The sequence below is a fragment of the Lipotes vexillifer genome, unplaced genomic scaffold, assembly GCF_000442215.2.
Source record: "Lipotes vexillifer unplaced genomic scaffold, Lipotes_vexillifer_v1.1 scaffold2995, whole genome shotgun sequence".
Classification (NCBI taxonomy): Eukaryota; Metazoa; Chordata; class Mammalia; order Artiodactyla; family Lipotidae; genus Lipotes; species Lipotes vexillifer.
The window spans coordinates 11,593-23,132 of NW_006797062.1; the positions used below are offsets into that span (position 1 = coordinate 11,593).

Here is an 11,540-nt window from a genome sequence, read left to right on the forward strand (position 1 = left end):
TATCCTTTTGTCTCTGTTTATTCTTTTTTCTCTTGCCCTACCAGTACGTGTGGGGGGTTTCTTGCCTTTTGGGAGGTCTGAGGTCTCCTGCCAGCGTTCAGTAGGTGTTCTGTAGGAGTTGTTCCACGTGTAGATGTATTTCTGGTGTATCTGTGGGGAGGAAGGTGATCTCTGCGTTTTACTCTTCCGCCATCTTCCCGGAGGCTCTGCACTGTTTTTTTTAAATGAACCACGCACACCATGAGTGCTGCCTGGCAGTCACAATGGGAAGAGATCTTTGAGGGCTGTGAATTATGGTAGACTTCCCTGAGGAATAATAATAATAATAATAAACTATTGCCTACAAGGGGAAAGATATAGGATGGATATTAGAATAATGGAAAGTATATCCATAATTTTTATTTGGATTATTATGCCTGCATTTTTGGCAAATGATAACAGTATATCAAGCTTACATATATAGTAGTTTAAGCAAATAGGAAGTTATTTTTAGGACATAATACTAAGTCTAGAGAAAGTCAGTCTAGGATTGGTACAATAACTCCACAGTATTATCAGTGTCCCAAGATCCTTCTGTCTTTCTGCTTAACTTGTGGTTTTCATCTGCTTTTCTTTGATCAACCTCTCAAGATGGCTGCTGCAACTCCAGCCTCATATTTCAGTTGTTGTGAATGTTGTATGCTCTGCTTAGTTCCCCCTTCAGGATGGGAGGACTGGAGTGCAGCAGACCTACAGCTGTCAGCTGGCAGTCCCCTTCAGGAGCTGTTTCAGCTCAAAGTCATGCCCACTCTCTGAGGTGGTACTCATCCAATAACCATTGACACAGAGCTCAGCCCTTTTGTGCAACATTTTTGTTGTTGTTGTTGGCCGTGGCTTGTGGGATCTTAGTTCCCTGACCAGGGATTGAACCTGGGCCTTCAGCAGTGAAAGCACAGAGTCCTAACCACTGGACCACCAGGGAATTCTCCAACATGGAATGATTCTGAAGGGTCATCTAGTCTTCAGAGCTCCTTGTAGCTTTGTCTGATTCTTCTGTTGACATCCCTTTGCAGCTACTCTTCCTCCTTTTCCTAATCCTGCTTCCTTCCCTTCCTTCTACACATTTGGAGCCTATGAGAACTCCTAACAATATTTCTGCATGTTAATCTCTGTTTCAGAGTCTGCTGCCTGAGTAGCCCAAGCTTTGATACGTTTTGAGTAGAGACAGTCTTGATATATAATAGGAAAAAGGGGGTGCCCATGTTACAAAGGCCAAATTTATCTCAAATACCCAGGAGAAATGTGATGTGTTCTAATTGACAGAATTGTATTTCATAGATACACTTAACTATAAGTAAGACTGATAGTATACACTTTTGGCTTGATACATTGCTTTCCCAAACAAAATATCAATATTAGGTTATCTTAGTTTTCAAACAAATGCCCAGGTGTCATCAGCATTGCAGAGAACTGAATCACAATGGCCACCATTAACAGTAGGGAGTCTGGAACATGTCCTTTTTATGAGCACATTTTCTCCACAAGCAAATTTAGGATTCTATTATTGAGAAAGAAGGCAAGAATGAAGATTAGATAGGCAAGTATCAGTATATGCCACATGTAGAAATAAGGATGTTGATAACTAATACTTATAGAGTTCTTACAATATTGTGCTATGCAGATTTATATATACCAGATCATTTAATTTTCTCAATAACTCTATTATTAAACCCACAGAATCTATGGGACTCACAAATTGCTTTCATATGGATATTGATACGCTACTTATATTCTTTCTTTGATAGGACTCAATCAATTTACACAGAACTGTAAATGCCTTGCCTCATATTATTCTCATACTCGATTTATCAGATGTAAGTATTATCAGTAACCCCATTTAACAGATGAGTAAACTGAGGCTTAGAGGGCTGAAGTTAATTCCTTGAGGCCACACAGCTGCCATGATGCAAAACCGGGATTTGACCCACATATGTCTCACTCTTTAGCATATTTTTTTCAGCACTTTGCTTTTTAGACCTTCTGCTCTGGTTAAGAGATTTTGGTTTTAGGCCTACCAGCATTTGGTAAGTGACTCAACAATCTGTGCACTTAATATGTGCTAAGTGTTATGTTTGATGATGGGCATAGAACTAAAAACTAAGCTGTTATCCTTGAAGAGTGCAATCAAGTGGGAATAAACAGAACTATAAATACCAAGTAAGATACAAGGTGATTGGTGATATAATAACAGTACATAAAAGATTATGGGAAAGGGAGGAACAATTAATTCTATGTATGACCAAAGGGAACAAAGTCTGGAATCAAGTAATTTTAGGGCATTAATAAGATGATGTTTTGAGAACCCTTTAACTATGGCATATCTACTTTCTGTGTTGTGATGAATATTCACTTCGGATAAAGTGAGGTAATGCTAATGAACAGAATTCCTATTTTACTATAGCTACATATTAACAAAATTTATTTTGCTCATGGGTGTGCAGTTCTGGAAGCACCCAGCCTTGAGAGTGTGTGTCTGCTCCACTCAGCATGAACTTGGGTGAATCAAAGGTTGGGGGCTGGAATCATCTGAAGGCAAGCTCATTCACACATCTGGTGGTGATACTGGCTCTTGGCTGAAACTTTAGCTGGGATTGTCAATAAGTAGGTCCAAGACTTCCACTTAACAGAATGGCTGGGCTCCAATGGAGGGGTCAGGGTGAAAGAACAAGAGTCTCTATCTTCTTTATGACCTAGCCTCAGAAGTCACATGCTGTCACATATAGCATACTCTATTGATCGTAAGCCTTCACAAGACCCTGATTCAAGGAGAGGAAAATCTGACCCCACCTTTCAGTGGGAGAACTTCCAGTCACAGTGTAGAAAGAGCATATGGAAGGTGATACAACCATCTTTGGATCTTTGGAAACTACAACCTGCCCATTCTGCCTCTGGCCACAAAGCTTCACATCCCTCCCTCATTCCAAATGCACTTTTCATTTCTGCCAGGACTCCAAAGCCTCTTCCGTTTTGGCATCAGGCTTGAGCTCAGAGTCCAAGGTAGTGTTGTCTAAATCAGGTTCAGATGTGGAAGAGGTACCTTAGGTGTACCTCTCCTCATAACTATTTGAGTACAGTTTCTTTTGTTCTTTATATCTGTGACCTAAAGAGAGAATTTACCATCCACCCCCTATAAGCCAAGTGTAAAATGGTGGGATCTGCAAAGGATAATAGCTGTAGGTCCTCCCATTCAAAAAGGGGAAAAATAGAAGGAAGACAGGAGTGGTCCATAGTAATTCTGAAATCTAGCTAGGATGTATTGGTAGTTCTGTGATTAACATATAATCCTATCATCTAGAAACAATTTTACATGGCTCTTGGGTTCTCCTCGAAGGCTCTTGATTTCTCACAGTGAGTGTCTCTCCCTTTACATAAGAAATGTCTGGCACTTGTGGATTAATATTTTACTTGGACTGCTTTCTGCCTATAGTAGTTTAGTTGCTCCTAATTATCTTTTTGTTTTGTACTGTCTCTGTCACTTTTAGTCCTAACTGGTAGTGTTTTTGCAAATGCCATTCTCATTAAAATTCTCTGAACCTCCTGTGAATTGCATTAGGTACACTCTATTAGTAAACAAAACAAAACAAAACACCCTTACAAATCTCATCAAAATAAGCACTATTCTAACTTGAGTTTCCTCTAAGACTGCTGTGGGAACACACCTTTCTGATCCTTAGAAGTCCTTTGTTTAATGAGGAGAATCTGAAAGGCATGTTTTCAAGGTCCTTGTTTATTTTGGGCACCTTATTAAATCCTTCTGAGGTTTTAGTAAAGGATTTCGTAATTGCATTCTTAGCTTCATCTTTAGACCTTTTTTTTCTGCCTGTGTCTTGGATTTATCTTTGCACAGAAGCCATTTCTTAGTTTTAGCATTGTTTTCCATCTAAGCAGGCTGAAAATGAGAAATAGTTTGTTATTTGTGGACTCAAAAATTTCTAGTTTATTTATATTTAACATACTTTTCTTAAGCTTATCTCTGCCCTTTCACATTTTACTATAGGCAGTAGGTAGAAGTAGGTGGCATCTGCAGCAATCTGCCTGGAAATCTCCATAGCTGGAGTATCCAGCTTATTAAGTGCATTTTCCATTTTCTACATTAACACAGGCAATGCAGATATTTTCTGTGACTAACAAGGGTCCCCTTTTCCCTATCTTCCAATATTAGTTTCTTCATTTTATTTGAATGTCTCACTCCTAAACCCTCACTGACAGCCAACTTAAACATGGCCTGCTAACAGCCTCTTCACAACACCTCACTTCCTCTTACTGCCTTGTCATGAAGCCACTCCAGTGTTCATTTGTTATGGCAGCACCACTCTTCTAGCTGGCAAATGTGTTCTAGTTCCTACCGGTGAATAACATCACCTCAAAACTCAAGGGCTTAAAACAATGACAACATTTGTTTTGCTGAAGAATCCTTGCTTTGGGCCAGACTCAGTGGATGTGACTCATCTCTGCTCCACTCAGCATCAGCTGAGGGCTCACTCAACTCACGCATCCAGTGGTCCTGGATGAACTCAACCGAAATGCTCACACGTGACCTCTCCACGTATCCTGGATTCCTCATGATATTGTGGTGGCTGGACTGTGCGGGCAAGCACACCTAGAAGAGGGAAGGATGGAGAACGAGAGAGAAAAAGGGACAGAGAAAGACAAAGAGAAAAAGGAAGAGAGAAAGAGACAGAAACAGAGACAGGCAGAGAGAGAGAGGGAGAAGAGGGGAAGGAGAGAGAACAATGGAAAGAGAGAGAAGAGAAACAGAGACAGACAGAGACAGAGAAACAGAGAGGGGTCACAAAGAGGCTCTCTCCACAATGTGGCCTGCCATCAACAGTCACATAGCATCATTTCTATCACAGTCTCTTGGTCAGGGCAGTAACAAGGCCCTGAGCAAATTCAAGGGAAGGGAACATATACCCTGCCTCTTGGTTGGAGGAGTGTCAGTCACACTGTAGAAAGAACATGTGGGGTGAAACACACACACACACACAGAGCCATCTTTAGAAAATACAGGCTGCCACAAAGTAATAAAGATGTGGATGCAGCCTGTATATGGGAAAAGCTGTATATTTACAGATTAAGCACAGTTATTTTTAAAATCAGAGGTGAGTTTAATTCCTGTCCCAGCTGCCTACAACCTGTGTGACATTAACCAAATGAAACAATGCTTATGTTTCAGTTTCTTTACCTGAGACAAGTCTTATTTTGGCATAGTGGACATGTCTTCTTGTGTTTCTCTTCTGTCATTTGCTCTTTATTGTTTGGGTAATTGTTTCCCTGCTTCTGAGGGGTAACTACGCCTCACTATTATAGGAGGTCTTGGGAAGGTTGTCCACAGCTCTGCTTATTCCAAGGTGGGCACGGAATCCAGGCTAAGCCATTAAGACTCATACTCTGGGAATCTTGAGCCTTAAGCACAGAAACAGATCAGGAAAATAGATTAAACTGAGTCATTTCAGTGACAGGAAGGATGCAGAAGAGACTGCTGATGAATCCTTGACTGATGAACTAGCCTCCCAAAGACCTGATCACCCAGCTTTACCTTCAGTTCTGTGCGTTAATATGTAGTATTTCCATAAGTGTCTTTTTAGACTGAAATTAGCTAGAATCAGTTTTTTGTTGTTGTTGTTGTTGTTTTTGCGGTACGCAGGCCTCTCACCACTGTGGCCTCTCCCGCTGCAGAGCACAGGCTCCAGACGCTCAGGCTTAGCGGCCATGGCCCACAGGCCCAACCGCTCCACGGCATGTGGGATCTTCCCAGACCGGGGCACGAACCCACGTCCCCTGCATCGGCAGGCAGACTCCCAACCATTGCGCCACCAGGGAAGCCCTAGAATCAGTTTTAATTACTAACTCATGAGGTGAAAGAAGATAATCAACCCTACCTCATGGTGCAGTTATAAGCATTAAATGAATCAATGTATGTAAAGTTCCTGACCCATTGTAAGATTTTTTGTTTTTTAAAAGGTAGTTCATTATTAATAACAATATTATCAAAAAAGAGTATGACATTTGCTGTCCACGATTTCCTCCTTCGCTTCCTCAGCAGCTGATTCAGCTGTGGTTGATGGCAGGCAAACCAACAGGCCTAGTAACTTACTTTCCAGCCACTGTGGCTCAATTTCATCTCTCTGTGTGGTCATCATTTAGGATGGAACACTCATTAAGAAGGAGTTGGTGGGTCTGCAGGCCACGTGGACTTTGCTCCCAGCACACATCCCTTTCATCCCATCTTTGTCACTCAACCCAGCTGCTGTCTCTCTGTATGACTTTTTTTTCTGTAGGAAAATGTTAAGGTAGCCGTGGTTACCGTTGTGAAGCTTCCTTTTCAACAGGTGTGGTAGGTGTGTCTTGCCTCCTCCTGCGTTCTCTACAAAGTAAGCAATCAGCCTTCTCCTTCTCAACGAAATGTTACAGTCCTGTTGGGTTCAGGGAAAGAAGACACCGTGTCACTGGGCTTTCTCACGGCATCCTCAGTATTTTCATCACTTCTGACACAGTGGAGGTGGTTTCTGACAATCCAGTCATCATTTTACCCATTAGAAGTTTCTAGGGATGTAGTTTATATATCATTGGGTAGGATGGCATCTGAGCATCGTGTAGTATAATTCAAATGACCCTGTAGCATTTTTTATTAGGAAAATAGGCAGGATGCTGTTATGACCAAGGGATGCTGCCAAGGGATCAGCAATAAGAGGGCAAATAAAAGTTTTTTAGGAACTGGCAGAACTTCAGGCTAATTCCAGGTTAAGAGGATACAATGTATCCTACTAAAATGTAGTGTTTTTCGTGTAAATGTGAGATGTTATACAAATTAGTTAAGCTCTTCTATAGGTTTGCATACAGGTTATAGGAGGATAATTCTAATATCCACCTCACAGGATTCAATGAGATCGTGCATATGAAGTGATTAGCACATTGCTTAAGCATAGTAGACATGCATTAAATGTTATTGGTTATTATTATTTTCACTTCTTACAAGGGAGAGAGGAAGGCAGGTTTAAAATAGGTGCTGGGAGAGCGTAAGTAAAGGGAAAAGTATACCAGATTCCATAGAAGTGGTTTTGAACCCTGGCTTCAGACATGTACCACTGAGAAAGTCATTTAACTTACTTGAGTATCAGTTTCCTTGACAGTCGAACAGAGATGATAATATCATTCTTGTTGAACTATAGTTCAGATTAAACAGAAATTTGCACATCTCTAGCCAATTGGAGATACATGGTAAGTGTTTAATAAGAAGTTTGTAGCTATTCAGTTGTCACCATCCAAGAGCTCAATCCTATTTATTTGTGTGACCTTGGTTAAGTTAGTCCTCTGGCCGCACATTGTTCACCTACAGAAAGAGGAGCTTAGACTGTATTACCTGTGTTATTCCTTCCAAGCCTGATGTTGTAAAACTATGTTCAGAAGCAATATTGCAGTCTGAGATAGTTCATTTGGTAATACTTATTGGGTGACATTATATGCCAAAAATAAATACATAAAAATAGCCCCTGTCCTCAATGATCTCAGACTATTTGGGACAAACACACACACACACACACAAACACACACACACACATACACTCACACACACACATTATTTGAAAATAACCTAGGAGGAAGGTGGCAGAAATCTGCTTATGGAAGCATATCTGTTTGTGTTTCTATGGCAACACAGAAAGGGAGAACACCTAACCAACCTAGGAGGAAGGTGGCAGAAATCTGCTTATGGAAGCATATCTGTTTGTGTTTCTATGGCAACACAGAAAGGGAGAACACCTAACCCTTTCTGACGGTTGGGATTCTCCCTGGAAGATATGAACCCTAAAGGATGCATAAACTTTAGGCAAAAATAAGTATACATGTTGGGTGTGGGAGGGGATAGTGAGGCCATCCAACTATAACCAAAAGCAAAAAGGTAAGAAATAGTATGACTTGTGGGAAAGTAACCCCTCACCTGTGTAGGCAGGGACAGGAGAGAGCCGTGGCTGCAAATGCTGCCAGGATCAGATCTTGGTGAACCTTGCCTACCCCCAGAGAGCTCTCACTGGCTCCCTCAGTGCCCTGTGGGGCATGTGCAGGCAATATGGCATCTAACAGGCAATATGTTGCTTTCATCACAGGCTCTGTTGCTGCAGTCCCCAGGTATAAGCATTATGGTGGTAGGTACGATACAGGCAAGGGCATCCGTGATTTGTGGGTACCTGTAATCTTTGAACAATTGATATTTTAATACTTCATCACAGTGTGATTCTTACCTGTACAATAAGAATATACACTTATCCTTCCTTGTGGAAATGGTCCATTTAGGAAATAGACTTTTTTGTTTGGCTCAAATCACTCCATCTTTTCGTTAACCTCTTCAAGTTTCCCTCCCTAAGGTGCTACACAGGTTTGGAGGGTGGGAACTTGTATCTACTTGACACATTGAGGGAAGAAGTACCTGGTCTGACTCTTCTTGCGTTGCAGCCTGTATCTGATAGTCTTTAAGCTGACAGCGTCTGACTGTTGTATATTCTCCTGGAATCTGATGCTGAATCCATATGCAAATGACTTCCTTGGCTTATACAGTATTCACAGTGGCATGTTATGGATGTCTTGACTTACTTGGTCCCCTACTGACTGCAGACCCCCCAGCCTCCTGCCTGTTCTCCAGCTTGACAGCTGAGTCCACATTCCACTTCAGCCTCTTTGCTGGGGTTACCCTGCTCTGCCATTCAGTAATCCAACTACAGAAGAACTGAAGTCAGCTTGGGAAATTCATCCTTAGGGTATTGCTATGCCTGGTCAAGGTACTTTTGAAGTGGTAGCACCTAGATTGGTATAGAGCATCTTCTAGGGTGGCTTCTAATCAGACTCATTTAGTCAGCGGGAGAGTTCTTTTTCCTTTGCAGTTAATGCTGGGTTTAACCACATAACTTTCTTTGGCTAGAAGGATGTTGGTGGAAGTAACAGTGCCAGTTTGAGGCTTTGAGAATCCTGGAACATTTCTACCAGCCCTATTGAGTCTCTGCCCACCCCCATCAATTATTTGTTACCATTGTTGAATGGAATTAAGCCAGGCAATGACATGGTCACTTATGAATTGTAAATAATCCTTCAGTGGTTTAGTAAAGAATAGAATTGAAAGGTATGAGCTTTGATGTGGAGATGGTCCTGTTGTGGGTGAGGCACCACAAAGTGGTACTCGTCTGGATGTGCACCTTTTCTTTTTTACCTGTGTAATCTGCCAGCACCATGGATAAAGGAATACTATGGTTTTGGATGTTGTTGGACAAATTTCCTTAATAGATGGTCACATGGAGAGGTTAAGAAGCTAATTTGTATATTTTAGGTTTCTGATGTGACCTGAAGGCCTCTCTGACCCCTTTTCCTTTGTTTCTGTGAATTCAATTTTATTTACCTACTGTGAAATGTAAATAATTTAAGCTTATAAAATAATCAGAGAATCAATCAAGATGGCAATGGAAAATGTGCTGAGTTCCTGAAAAACTCCTGGATACCAAATTAAAGCTGACTTTTTTCTTGAACACTAAAGTTAAATTGTCTTTATTCATTTTGGATAGAGTTTTGAACTACTTTGACACATGATAAGACTCATTGTATACCTGTGTTACTGACATGGCTAAATTCTGGATCTCCTGACCTGGAATTCCTATATAGTAGAGTCCCATACTCAGGCATGTCTTTAATTTAGTGATTTTCCAAGAGAATTTGAGTTATTTTTATTATCAGTAGTTGTTTTCCTTACATACACCCTAAGTTTTGGAGCCTAGTCCCCTCTTCTAAGATGTGTGTTATATTTTCTCTAATGGCCCAAAAGGGAAGAGGGTCAGAAAACTGGAAGAGCAAAAACAAACATTTACTAACGTTAACATGACTCATCCCATTTGAGCCCGGTAGTTCAGGTGCACAGATCACATTATTACCGTTTTAAAGTTGAGGAAACTGAGTTTCAGAAGCAACTTCGCCGTGCCACAGATGAGTTGGTGGTTGAGATATGATTGGACCCAAATGTAGCTGCATCTCCATTTCAGGCTTGCAGTCTCCACTCTGTCTTTTGAACAACATAATCTCAAAATGCCTCCACATTTCCTTCCTCTCAGATGAACAAAGACCATGTGTTATGGTGCAGAAGTTCCTGGACTTCTGTGTGAAGAAGAATCATCTGAAATGGCGGTCTTTCTCAACAGTTCCATTCCCCAAGTTCCATCTGAGCAGACTTCTGTTCCTTAGTGCTCTGCAGGTCCAGAATCTTCATTTTAAAGCATCCCATAAGAGTCCATACACACAACTATGAAAAAAACTGCTACAGGATCTGGTGCAGAGCACAGACTCAGAGATATTTGCTCAAGGAATAAATGAATAAACAAATTATCCACCTGTAATCTCTAGCAAGTAAACCCCAGTTCTATAAAGAACCAGAAACTGAATTCCGACGAGCTCATGTGTTACTCCCTGATAAATTAATAGAGATGGGGTGCTCTCTGTGGGTAAAGTAAGTAGAGTATAATAAGTATACTACTAAGTAGTAGTAGTACAGTATAATAGCGTAGTATAATAAATATACTAAATATAGTAGTGTAATAAATATAGTATAATAAATATAGTAAGTATAGTGGTATAATAAATATAGAGTAATAAGCACAGTGATCAACCACATCACTGATTCCTCTTTGTTTTACCCCCTCTCCCTCCTCAGTGGGCTTAGCCTAGACTGTTCCTTAAAGCTAAAATACATATTCCTGAACCCTTCACTGGGTTTGTCCTCTCCACTGTTTCCACATAAACATTCCTTATATAGAGCCTTTCTTTAGCCTTTCCCCAACAACCCTTGTCATTCTGTTTGTGTGCCCCCATCATATTTACCACCTTTAAATTATCTTGATGACTTCTTTTTTTATCTCTCTACTCCTCTAGAACGAAAGCTTCACTTGATCAGATCAGTTCTGTCTTCCTTTCATATCTGCAGAAACTATTTCAGTGCCTAAACTAGCAGAGGATCCCTGAGTACTTGGTGAATGAATGGATCAACATATTTGAATCAAGGAATTCTTTGTATTTATACTGTAACAGGGCACTTGGGAGAAAAGTTAAAAGTTAAGTTAAACAACTGACTAGCTGTCATTTTGACTGTTTTATGAGGCCCACACCTTGTGTGAATTTATTTTGGACATTTTTCATCATTTTTCAAATATCTTCCCAGAATAGATCCTAATATAGACCAGACCTCCCAGTGGAGATGTTACCATAATTTTGGAATCAAGTTTATTTTCCCCCCAAACGTCAACTTCACTAGTGGTGTGTGTCATCTGGGAGAAGAGCTGGGAGAAAAATGAAGCTCCAATGGAGTTCAGCTCAAAGTCTCCATCACTCCAGATGTCAAGTAGCTGTCTCTTCGTTTACAGGAATCTAAACAGCAAATGTGTGATGAGAGTTTTAGGGAAGACTCCTAGACATGGAGAAATGGGATATTGAAGTGACAAAACAGGTGGTAGACTAATTTTGAAAAAAAAAAA

At 40.7% G+C, this 11,540-nt stretch overlaps 1 non-coding gene across 1 annotated transcript; it reads right to left on the reverse strand.

Annotated features, from left to right (window-relative positions):
* Positions 1-888: 888 nt before the first annotated feature.
* On the reverse strand, positions 889-961 carry TRNAE-UUC (transfer RNA glutamic acid (anticodon UUC)). Its single transcript has one exon. It is a non-coding gene; the product is annotated as a tRNA-Glu (tRNA).
* Between the last annotated feature and the right edge of the window lie 10,579 nt (positions 962-11,540).